Below are 12,723 nucleotides of genomic sequence, written 5' to 3'. Positions count from 1 at the left end.
CGGTCGGGGTGGTTCACATCAACGAGGAGCTTCCGCATGAGGCGATTTCAAATTTGAAATCTGAGATGACACGGGGTGGATGGGGTGGCTGTGTCATGCTGTAGATGATTGGCTCACGTTGGCGGGCACGACAGGAGCAGGCATCATGTTGATATGATTGGACTGTATTCAAACCATATACCACTGAAAAAATGGGAAGATGGCTAACTGGGTGGGACCATGTGGGCCGCGATCGCTCGGATCCACATGATTCGTGTTGCGCGTGCAGTCAATTATGATTTGCTGTATTTGCTTATTATGTGACAGTGGTGGGTAAGTATCGCTGAGCTCATGCTTTCCCATTTTGGAGGAGCTCGGGTTTTCCAGCTCCTCAACTCCTGGAGGCATCACAGAAGTTGGTGATTTTACACTACTAAAATCACCAACTTCTGTCGACCAACTCCAGGAGTTAGACCGTTCAGCCTAGCCACGAACTTGGAGTTGGCGGAGTCGGGTGCCGGAGCATTTCCGGACATGCCCTAAATCCTATGTGTGGGTCGTCTTCTACTAGGCATATTCGGATACATCAAGTGTTACACACTTTATTTTAATCTCATTCTTATTGTCAAGAAAAGCCAACACACGTTAAATGTCTGAGCATTTGTACATTCACTTCCTCAAATGATAACTACAATCATTGTAAACACTTTTGAATTGCCCCGGGAGAAAACAAAGAGTGCTCGCAGACAAGAGTTGGAGGAAATTCATTGTCGAAATCCTCTCACCTAATAGCTGGACCAGTAGACATTATTGGTATACTGCCCAAATGCTCTAGCTCTGATGCAGTGTTGCTTTGGCTCTCATCAGTAGACGTGTCAATGTCATACTGGCCACAACCATTGATGTTGCTACGGCTCTCGGTCATGTAAAATACCGCATTAAAATTGTCATGTGCAACCTCGAGCAGAAGGCACTCATGTAGGACCACTACAACATCACTCATCATGGGCCGCTGCCCGGCCTTCTGGGCGGTGCACTTCAGCGCGGTGTCTGCAACTTCCCACACGCTAGTGACATTGTGGTTGCCACACATGCGTGCATCCACCACGTCCTCATTGTTGCCATGGGTGAGACGCTGCCGCACCCACTGAGCAATGCTCGTCGGCTCAGGGTCATTCAGGATGTGTTGTTGCCCCGTGACTATCTCTAGTAGCACTACGCCAAAGCTAAAGACGTCACTCTTGTTGGTCAGATGAAACGTAGCATGGTACCTAATAAAGTATGAAATATGTTAATGGGCCTAGTTTCAAGAATATCATTCAAGTCAAGTTCGTCAAGATAGTTTTGGCTCAAAGAAATTTCAAAAGAATATACAAATAATTAATAGAAATTAATTTGATTCTCGTAGAAATTAGGATATTTGCTTAAATTACTAAGTTGAAAGGAAAAAAATTCACTTGGATTGAGTTCTAAATTTTGACCATCCTGGGAGAAAAGGTAGACCATACATTATAGCATGCATGTATGTTGAACTATTTTGACTTCTAGATTACTAGAGTATATTACACTAGCTGTTTATAACTGGTGAGAAGTTTTTTAGAGCATAATCCGAAATAATAGAGAGTTGTGCACTGACTCAGGGTCAAGGTAACCGAGTGTTCCAACCACCCTTGCCGTGGAAACATGTGTATCAGTGTTGCTATTGAAAGCCTTGAGTAGGCCAAAATCAGCAATCTTAGCCTCCAGGTTTTCATTCAGCAAGATGTTTGATGTCTTAACGTCCCTGTGAACGAGGGGTGGGTTACACCCCTTGTGCAGATACTCAAGCCCTGCATGCATCCACATGACACGTCATCAATTAGAATTTGCGCTATGTGTAATGACATGTAGAAAAACTTGATTAAAAGCTTACCTTGTGCAGATTCTAAGGCGATACGAAGCCTTTGTCTCCAGGTTAAAGTTATCATGTTGTTTTCTTTCCCTACAATGCAAATATAATAAGATGAATCACATGTGTACAATGTGCTGATATTTTCTCGGATGCTTCTCACTCTTACGACTATATATTAATGTTACTTAAAAATATTATTTATGTTGCTATGGGCTTGAAGCTTGAATGATTTGACTAATTTTCTTACCACTAAGATGTTCGTCTAGGGCTCCTTCAGACATGTATTCGTAGACAAGAGCCATGCATTCCATGTCCTTGTAGTAGCCAATCAAGGACACAATATTCTTGTGGTGAATTTTTGCCAAGGTCTGAGCCTAAAATAGAAAAGATCCATGCATTACCAAACTAAATCGCATGAGTACACTTAACAATGAGATTATTACATTTATTCTCACCTCGGCCAAGAATTCTTTTTCGCTTTGATCTGACGATTCAGACCGCAGTTTAACAGCCACTTGTGTGCCATCCTCCAAGGAACCATGATAAACTTTCCCAAACCCTCCTCAGCCAATTACTCGCTGGAAGCCATTTGTGATGGCCTCTATTTCACTATACGTGAACCGGCGGTTATCAAATTGTAGCGAGTTGTGCCCCTTGATATTCGCCTTATCCCACCGCTTGATATTGCCTCTTGTCCTTCCTTCATAAAGCAATCAGACTAGCTAGTACTTAATCACTTCACACTTGCATTCATGAGGTGCCATATGCATCTTTGATGCGGAGTTCATGTCTATGTGTTTTTGCATGGTTTCTTACCTTGCCTTCTTCTCATGCAAATGAGAAGAACCGACAGTAGCAGAATCACTGTTATTGTAACTATTGGAACAACAACATATACAACAACCATAGAGCCTGTCTTCTTTTCTGGAGGCTGGCAATAGTTGCCATTGCTGCAGAGGTTTGGATTGTTACCATATCTTTCGAAGAATGAAAAACATTAGTAAATCATGTTGATGAATTAAGATATATAAAATGTAAATTGAACACAAAAGTTCAAATAAGGTATTAGAACTAGCATTGAAAAAATTCTGATGCTACCAACCTAAGTGTTAGGGAGCCATCTTGAGTTCTTTTCACAAGCCTAGGAGGAATTGATCCACTGAGCTGATTGTCTGTCAGATCTCTAAAAACAACACAATAGTTTTATTATGACGAGTGGATGGATTTGAAAAGCATGCAACATATTACTTACAGAAGTGTGAGCGAGAACAACTGCGAAAGGGCGTCGGGAATTGAGTCCGTAAGATTATTGTGTGATAAATCCCTATGAACTCGTAAAATTTCAGTTAAATAATTTGATTGCTTCCAATAAAACTTAGCATTGCAATGACTAACTTAGCAGTCTCTTACTTACAAGTACCGTAGACCTTTGAGGTTAGCAAAAGAAGATGACAAGTTGCCACTAAGGCCGCTGGAAGATAGATTCCTGCAACATATGTAAAACAAGAACTGAGATAACTCATGTCCAGTTACTACTACTTGTAACAAAGAAACATAACATTCTGAAATATATAACTTACAAGCCTATGACAGTTGGAGGGCTGGAAATAGCATAGCTGCAAGACAATCCTTTCCATGCGAAATTCTTGGGCATGCAGGGATCACCCATCCAGTTCTTCTTCACTTGGTACTTGCCTTTGATTGCCTCGATGGTAGATACTGTTACAATTCTCAAAAGAAGCAACAGAAAAACCTGTCAATTGGGTATAATTAACTAATTCCTGATCTTAACTGAGGCACTATCATTGCGTCTACAGAACAAACTGGTTGCTCACCAACCCAAATGGTTTACATCCAATGAAGGCTCAATAACACTTGGTATATATATAGCCGATCCTAACCCTAAAATTCACCCCACTTCAAGCTCTTCCTCCTATGCACGCTCCTCAACGGCTCGCCACACTCAATAGAAGTTCTAGTACTACAAGTTTCGCTTTAATACCATGCTACCAACGTAGTAACGATACACAAATGTTGTCAAGAGTTTGCACTTTTCTAGTACCATTGATCTAATATGTATCGATCATGAGGAAATTTCAAATTCTGAGTTGTTGTGAATAATGTCACTTAGAGACATGTAGGAGGAAGGTACTATTCATTAAAAAAACAGTTTTTATTGCTCTTTACATATGTTCGCATTTTGAGTTGATTTCACGTATTATGCTATATTATGTCACGACATCTATTAGCTTTCTTTCAGAACCTTTGATAAGTTGTCGATGGTATCATGGTAGCACCAAAAGGCTTGATACCACTAGGACCTCACTAATTTCGTTTGGAGGATCGCCATAGGAAAAATAAATGGGAATGAGGATTCTAGAGGAAAGTTTCCTGTAGACGCATTTGGTTTGAGCAATACTTACTCGTTCCCTATGTTTTGAGAAAATTATACATTCACTCAAAGCTTTTTTGGACAGGAACAAGGCAATGCAATTCCTAAGGATGACAAGCAACACTTCCCATGCATATTGAGAGAAATAAAAGTAGCACATGATGGATGAGGTGTCATGTGTGATGATGTGATATGCGAGATAAATGGAAGTAATGAGAATGAACTACTTAAGTGTCCAAAATGTGTAAAAAGACGTACCATCCTGGGAGGCTGTGTTGAGGTTGGTTGTGGGGATGACAGAGAAGATCTCGACGGCGTTTAGGATGGGTGGCAGCGTCGAGTTGGTCGTGGCGACGATCGATAAGTTGTAGCGACTCTGCCAATACAGGTTATTGGTGTACGCGGCACCGCTCGAGATGTAATCCGGCGCGAAGCCACTTGTATACCACGGCTTCCCATTGAGGATGATGTTTATCTGGCGCACGGCGTTGCTAGGGATGACCTGCAACTCGGCCAAGTGCATGATGGCGACATACGCGGGCGATGGGTCGTTGGGCTGGGGTTCGGCGTCCCAGAACAACTCTATGTGCCTCGAGGCGCGCCGCGGCCTAATCACCGTCGGCACCTCGAAAAGGTCGTCATTTATGTTCTGCACCCTATTCGTTGTTTATATCTCTGTCCAGGTTCTCGTGTTGACCCGTGGAGTCCATATTCGGTCGTATGGGTCATCAGGGTACCTGAACAGTTGCATTTGTCTTTGGTTAGTGTATCTCGTAATCAGATTGGTGATGGGCTTATTTGGAAAGATCTATATTTGGATAAAGTTTCACCATTTTGCTCAATTTTAACTCAAACTAGCTAATACACCATGCATTGCTGCGGGGATTTATAGAAATAATTTTTTGAGAATAAAATTAGAATATATGAGAATAATGCCCCTCCACTTTCTCGATATAAGAACGGTAGAAATCTTAGCAGTAAATGGAGGTAGGCTTCACGTTATAGTGCACCGTTGCCTTCTGGCTTCGGGGGAATGATTTGTTGCAAGGAAAAAAAAGAGTAACATGGACAGTCTGAATGTGCTTGATGATGTTGAGGACATGCATGTGGCAAAAATGGAATATGAAGAGAATGCATGTACTTGATAATGTGATGGACGATGTGACATGTGTCCTGAGGTTGGATGTGTGCGTGTTGAGGAAAGTAAACATAGTGAGGACCAACTATTTAGCTATATAGGATATCAAAACTTTGTATCAGAAAAATATGTTACTCCCTGTCAGCCTATCATTCTCCTATCAACCATAAAAAAGACAATCCCACCATTTCGAAACACATTGCATATTAGTTTTTTTCCAAGTCAAATTTCATAAAGTTTGACCAAGTTGATAAACATCCACAATACCAAATTAAAAGACCCGCTTCGGTACAACCCCCTCACAAACCGTATATAGGGTAATATGGACCTTTGACACACCGTATTCATTTTTGTATGTACGATGGGTCACCACCTGAACGTATACGCCGTACAGAGACCTCTTGTACGAGGCAAAGCGTCTGGGCCGACCCATTAAGTCACGTCCATCAGTTTTATATGTAGGGAAATAACGCAAAGAGGAAAACCGACCAGGAATCGAACACAGATCCTAGACCTCTTTGGAAGCCCTGCCTACCACCCGACCTAGCGGCTACTTCTGAATAAGTACAGCGCGTATTCTATAAGAACAAATAACACGCTTATATATAATCTGATAAAAACCGAAACTTTTCTTGAAAAAATGTGAACAACTTGGAAATGTCGAATATCCCTTGGAAATCAAATAATTTATAAAACTCCAATCTTTTCTGAAAAATTGAACAATTTTGTAGAATTTTCGGGATTCCTTACATTTCTTTAAAATGTGTACTGTTTATAAAAATACAAACAGATTTATTTTTTTAAAGAAAATATAAGAACACGACAAGGTTTCAAAAACACGATTTTTAAAAAGCACACAAACATTTTTTTAAACTACGACCAAAATTTGGAAAAAGAAAACATTTTCTGGATGTGTGAGCTTTTTTGGATGCGGGACCCTTTTTTCCAAATACAGATTTTTTTAGTTTGTGAATTTTTTGACAATAGGACTATTTTTTTAACTTCTGATCTTCTTAAAGCACGGCAATTTTTTATATTCCAGAACATTTTTTGAAACGAACAAAATATGAAAATATGAGCATTTTTTGAAATTTAAACAGAGTTTTATTAACATGTATATATTTTGAAAACGTGAACAATTTTGTAAAATTGCAAACTGATTTAGAAATTCCCAACAGGCGGCTGACGGGAGCGATACCGTCACCTAGTTGGTCCGAGGCCTAAACATTTTTTTCTTCTATTTTTTTATTCTTCTCTTTTTCAGTTAATTCATTTTATCCCTTTTGAAATTTATAATTCTTTTTGAAATCTAGTCAAAAAATTGAAATATTGTTTGGAATACCAAAATAACCGTTTTAAGCCAATGTTTTAAATTAGTGTTCTAAATTCTTTTTCATAAATAAAAATTTTTCATGAGCATATATAAGAAATTCAAGGCACCATGCCAAGTTGTTTGAATTTTCGACAATTTCTAGAGTTTTCTCGGCGAAAAATGGTCAATGACACAACTTGCATATTGTGTCAGAAATTGTTCAAACCTGGCATGGATGCCTATCATGGGCATGCCCGCCTGCTAGAAAATGTTGAGATCATTTCATGCATGTACAAAATAGACCATGTTCGACGGAGGTGTTTGCGTATGCTAGAAGAGTCCATTTGAGAGCGGGTTTTTCTCGGCATCCATCAAATGATCCCAAATTTTCCTTGAGCTTATATGACCAATTCAAGGTACCATGCCAAGTTGTTTGAGTTTTCGATAATCCTTACATTTTCTGGAGTTTTCTCGGTGAAAAATGGGAGATAAATAGCCGAACGTGAACAATTTTGGATGCTTCTGTTATTTATAATTTCCGTCATTATCAATCAACATGAATTTTTTTTGTAACCCAAACATATCTTAAATTTGTGAATAGTTCACGAATTAAAAAAAGGAAAAAACAAAAGGGATTTTTTAAATAAAACCACTATATAACAGAACAAAACCCGGTTTTAAAAAACGCAAACACAACTGGTCAGAAAATTCACAAACTTACATTTGCCACATAAGCCAAACAGAAAAGTGTTCAAGTTTTATTAAAAAATTGTTCAAAATGTTAGTTCTTAAGCTTGCACGCTCCTCATATCTCTTTGAAATTGTTCAAAATGTTGTTCCTAAAATGTTCAACATTTTTAACTAACATATCTCTTTAAAATTTTCAAATTGTTCATGCAATTAGAAAATATTGTTCAAATTTTTTAAAAATGTTTATGATTTTTTAGAAAATGATGTTTTCAAAATGTGTTCAAGTTGTTCACAAAATTGTTGGATTTTCAAACAGTATTTGATTTTAAAAATTTATTCAGAATTTCCAACAAATGTTCGAAAAAAATGGAAATATGTCCGGATTCTACGTTGGTGTTACCTATGTCCGGGATTTCTAGGCTAGAGGATGTCCACTTTTGTATGGCCGGTTGCCATTCCATACGCCTGAATTAATAGCCAGTTTGTTAATTGATGAAAATTAATTTCAAGCTGTTAAGAGAAAGTTGCGGTTTGATTGGGCCATGGCCCATGCGCCATGCAGCCAATATATGCGTGTTTGGGCAGCAATGCATGCGGGAGCGTTGATGGATGCGAGGAGGTTTGACAATTAATTTATGGTAGTTGAAACCATTCAATCCTGGTCACGAATTGGGCAGATTCAAAACAAAAAATCGGCCCTGATGCGCCTTTGTTTTGGCAATACTGTGGGTAGGCACAATAAATCTGGACAATGAAATTCTTAAGTTTGTACGTTCCAAAATTTTCAGACACTAATCATCTCAGCCGGTGAGCCACTCACCCTCACGTGCAAGAGGTCCATGGTTCGATTCCTAGTATGTGCATGTACTTACTTTACGAATTTTTACCTCCCGTGAACGGCCACACTCTAGTCTCTACAGCGGTCACTAATGGGCCGGCCCAGTAGGCGTACATCGTATACAGTTGGGTGGATGGTCGACGTATTTAAAAAAATCAACCGCTCAAAAAAAAATTAAGAAAAGACCATGCATCCTACCCTTTCTTATGAAGGGGTATGGATAAATCTCCTCCGTTGATGTGTTTAGGGGGGTTATACCGAAGCGGAAGTGGTCATCAGATCTATCAAACAAATATTTTTATATTGCATCTATTGATATTGTGGATGCTGATATTTTTTCTGTAAACTCGCTCAAAATTTACAAAGTTGACTAAGATAAACTAATGTGTGTTTTATTTTGAAATGGAGGGAGTATCTTAGCCTCTCCTAGGCAGGTAATAATTATATTTTTCTGAATTCATGGGCCGGTTTTAATCTAAAAATAATTGGTCGATTTCATGAATTTATTGATTTCAGGACTAAATGAGCCTAAACTCTAAGTCATCTGCTCACCTGACAAAGGTGGACTCGTCGGTCGGGCCGAAGTTGAGCCTAGCCAACAACACCAGGCCTTGTGTGGCTGTCGCCTGGGGGTAGATCGTCTTCTTGAGCGGCCTCAGGTCCAGACCAGAGATGAACGGTGTCCCTGTGCCGGTGTTGATCAGGCAGATCTGCACGAAGTCGTTCGGCACAACCACGAAGGCCTCCACTTGCACCACGTACCCCGAGCCTGAGATGTTCACCGTTTCTAGAAGTTGACGCCGATGTGGAGATCAAATAGGGGCATCCTGTTAAGGCCGTCGTAGTTGCCGTACAAAAACGTGGCGCGGATGAGGTACTTGAGCCCGGGCACCAGGGACCGGAGCGTGTAGCAGTTGCGCGTGCCGTCGGGGAACCTGCGCAGGTCATGGTAGCGCTTGGAAAGGAGCGACTGCGGCTTCATGTACTCCACCGAGATGTTGTGGTTCGAGCCGGCGTCGATGAAGGCGGCGTCCGGGGCGTAGGAGAGCTCGGTTGTGCTGTCTACGTAGCTCGTTGTGCCCGGAAACCCGCAGTCTATGCTTATGAAACCTACAATGGATAGAGTTGATAGAAGGGAGTTGATAGAAGGTAAAGTTTGCAATTGTACTCTCTCCGTCCGAAAAAGCTTGTCCCTCAGATGAATATATCTAGTATCAAGATAAGTTTGGGACAAGTTTTTTCAAACGAAGGGAGTACATGATCGATCCGTGTGTGCAGTTAATCTTTTTAGGGACAGTGAGGATACATACCTTTGTTGTCAGGCTGGGCACGAGCTTGAAGCACCCGGCTGGAGGCAGCGGCAGCGGCAGCGGCGAGGCAGAAAAGCAGCAGCCACGGCGTGGACGCCATTGTCGATCTGCGGTGCGGCGTTGACGGCTCCAATATGCACTTGCAAGTAGCTAATGGAGCACCATGGTGTTTATATGTGCGACCCTTCATCTATGCCTTCATGTACATGCGCAGCCTCAACTCTCATTTGTCAAAGGAAAAAACAAAGACAACATGTCCAGCCTTTAATTAATCCAGATAGAAATAGAACCGAGTGTCTTTTGTTTTCCGATGGAAAATCAACTCTGTCTGACTGTTACTACTATCTTAGCCTAATGATCGCATGAACACCATCATGCTTAACCACCTCGCTTCACCTTCGTATACAGTATCCCCTTTGTAAAGAAATATAAGAGCGTTTAGATCATTATTTTAGTGTTATAAACATTCTTATATTTCTTCATGGAGGGAGTACACTAGTGTTAAAGACTTGTCAGGAGCGGACGTACGGGGAAGAGTCTACTAGGCTGCGCTGGGTCGCGCTCTCACCAGTGGCACTAACCTAACCTTAATTCTCTCGTCTCCTCTTTGTGGTACCCACGACCTGCTTAGTGCTATGGCAAACCGTCCGTCCAAGGTTTGACTTTAATTTCTTCACCTGGTCAATGTGCGCTCTTGCTGGGTGCACGACTTTTCATTTTGCGTTGAGATAGTGCCTGGGAAGACCGGGAATGTTGGCCGCCGTGCCCCACTGTTCTTCTGACTTCTTTCCAATGCAGCTGCTAGTTGCATACCGCTGGTACTTTATATTTTTTGAAACCATATCTCCTAAATCACTAAGCTCCCTAGCGGTGAAAGCCCTGGAGTGGATTGGATCGACCGATTTCATTGCTGCCCGATTTTGAGTTTTTGACCAGGTCGCTCACTGGGAGGGTTGGCCAACTGGTGGGTCCTGATAGTCAGCGGCTGGCGGGTGTGGGTCTGGTCTGGCGGCGTGGCGGCTGAGAATGCCTCACTGAATACGTGTTGAGCAGCCACGTTCATCCGGCTGTGTACAGAGGAGGTGGGCCGGGGAAGGGATTTGTGTTGCCGTCGATGGGCTGGGGTGTGATGCGTCGTGCATTGCCATTGCCGGATGAGGTCGCGCGCTTCTGTGCTTCAAGGTTCTCCGTCCGCCTGTGCGCTGCCACTGTTAGGGGCCTCTGACATTGCTCTGGTGGATGTTTTGGCGGCTTGAGCGTCGGCCGGTCTATCTAAGGTACGCATTTTTTGACACATATGATAGAGAGGCTCGAGTACGAGGTAGTGGAGGAGGCAGCCGCCACTTCTCACACCCATTGCCATATCCGGCCGCCGCCTTGCCTCTACATGCCGGATTCTACCGACGCAAAGCTCGGTCAGGGCGGAGCAATTGTGACGACGATGCCGTGATGGTGGGGTGAGGCGAGCGGGAGGAGCGGCCGCGCAGGGTCGAGGTCGTGGACGGCACGGTTGGCCGAGCACGGTGCGGCGGAGCATGTCGTCCGTGCGCTCGGTGTCCTGGCTGCCGACGCCAAGCCGCTTTGCATCGCTGTTGCCTGTGCTAGTGGCGGTGGCGCTCAAGGTGGGCCGGGTGGAGGAGCTGATGCCTCATCCCGTGTCTGTGTGGAGGACACCGATGGCTAGGTTCGTGGAGAGGAGAAGGACGCCTCGATCGATCTTAAAATCGAAATTCCATTTGTTTGGTACTCTCCTGTAAAATAATATAAGACGTTTTAGATCAAGAATGGCGATATGCCGGACGAGCCTTGTGTGTTTCTGTTTTCGTGGCCAATGGAACAACGTCACATTTCGTATGCACTTATGGTTGGGGCGCCATCTTATGGCGCCGCTTAATTGAAAGTTGTGCGTATGTTTTTATTTAAAAAAATACATAGAGTCCTTGCCTTTATCTAAAAAATATCTTAGAAAAAAAAATCCTTATTTTCATCTTAAAAAAGAAAAAGAAAATTACCGCCGCAACCTACCAACGAACGCCACTTTACAGAACCCTTCATTTAAAAATAGGGAATCCCTTAAAAATATCAGAGGCTTTCACCTCCATCTAAAAAGAAAAAGATACATTTAAAAAATAATCCTCATTTTAATCTATTTTTTCTAAAAAAGTTCTCACTACGGACCACCAGCTTGCACCATGTGGCATAACTGGTTGACCGCCCTTTACGCGACCCTTAATGGGTTTAATTTATGAAGGATAAAAATACTGTCGTATAGTCTATGCGTAAGGACATACGGCGATAGGCCGTACAGACAGTGTGGACGGAGGACAGCACCGGCGTGGCAGCCCTGAAAATGTTCCTTTGGTACAGGATCGCAAACGAGATATACCCCGAATCTCACCAACCCAGCCAATTAGCACGAGGCCATACGTAATTGTCACCAGCTCATCGCTCTCGAGGACGTCTCGATGCGGTTGATGGGACTGAATAAACTTTCTTTCTCTATTATATAAGTACGGCTGTAGTGCACATAAGTACATGCCCCTTTTTCTTCCCTTCTTATCACCCAAACAACCCAAGCATGCGTCACCCGCACATCTGATAGTGATAAGCCAACGTTGACAATTTTTATATCAAACAGTACAAGCCATCCTAGCTCTAGATATCTTCAGTAGGGAGGCCAAGCCTAGCGTACAAGCAATTCTTTCTTCTTCTTTTCTCTTTTTTGTGACAACGGTACACTATTAGGGAAAACCTTATACGCAGCACTTTAGCAATAGCGCTTGTTAAAAAAACGCGCTACTGTTACACAGCAGTAGCGCATGCAGAATAAGCGCGCTGCAGATACAAATATAGCAGTAGCGTGTCTCAATGGAAAATCGCTACTACTAAAATTCCCACCACTAAGCCGATAGGCTACACATAGTAGTAGCGGTCTTTCAGAAACCACGGTTCCGCTAATATTGTTGTAGCAACGCGTTTAGGTGTAAGGCGCTACTGCTAACGAAAATAAAATAAAATGAAAAACAAATAGAAAAGTAAATGAAAATGAAAGAAATAGAAAAATAGGAAAGGAAAAAATAAAATGTAAAGAAAAATAAATGAAAAAGGGAAAAAAAGGAGGAAGGCATAGCAGTAGCACGTTTACGTGCTATAGCTAACTTAGCTATAGCGCG

At 42.1% G+C, this 12,723-nt stretch overlaps 1 pseudogene; it reads right to left on the bottom strand.

Moving 5' to 3' along the window:
* Positions 1-760: 760 nt before the first annotated feature.
* Positions 761-9,650, bottom strand: LOC123160159 (putative leucine-rich repeat receptor-like protein kinase At2g19210; annotated as a pseudogene).
* Positions 9,651-12,723: the final 3,073 nt, after the last annotated feature.

This window comes from Triticum aestivum, chromosome 1D, assembly GCF_018294505.1.
Source record: "Triticum aestivum cultivar Chinese Spring chromosome 1D, IWGSC CS RefSeq v2.1, whole genome shotgun sequence".
In the NCBI taxonomy this organism is placed as follows: Eukaryota; Viridiplantae; Streptophyta; class Magnoliopsida; order Poales; family Poaceae; genus Triticum; species Triticum aestivum.
Note: the sequence above shows the minus strand (reverse complement) of the source record. Positions and strands in the feature narration are given on the sequence as shown.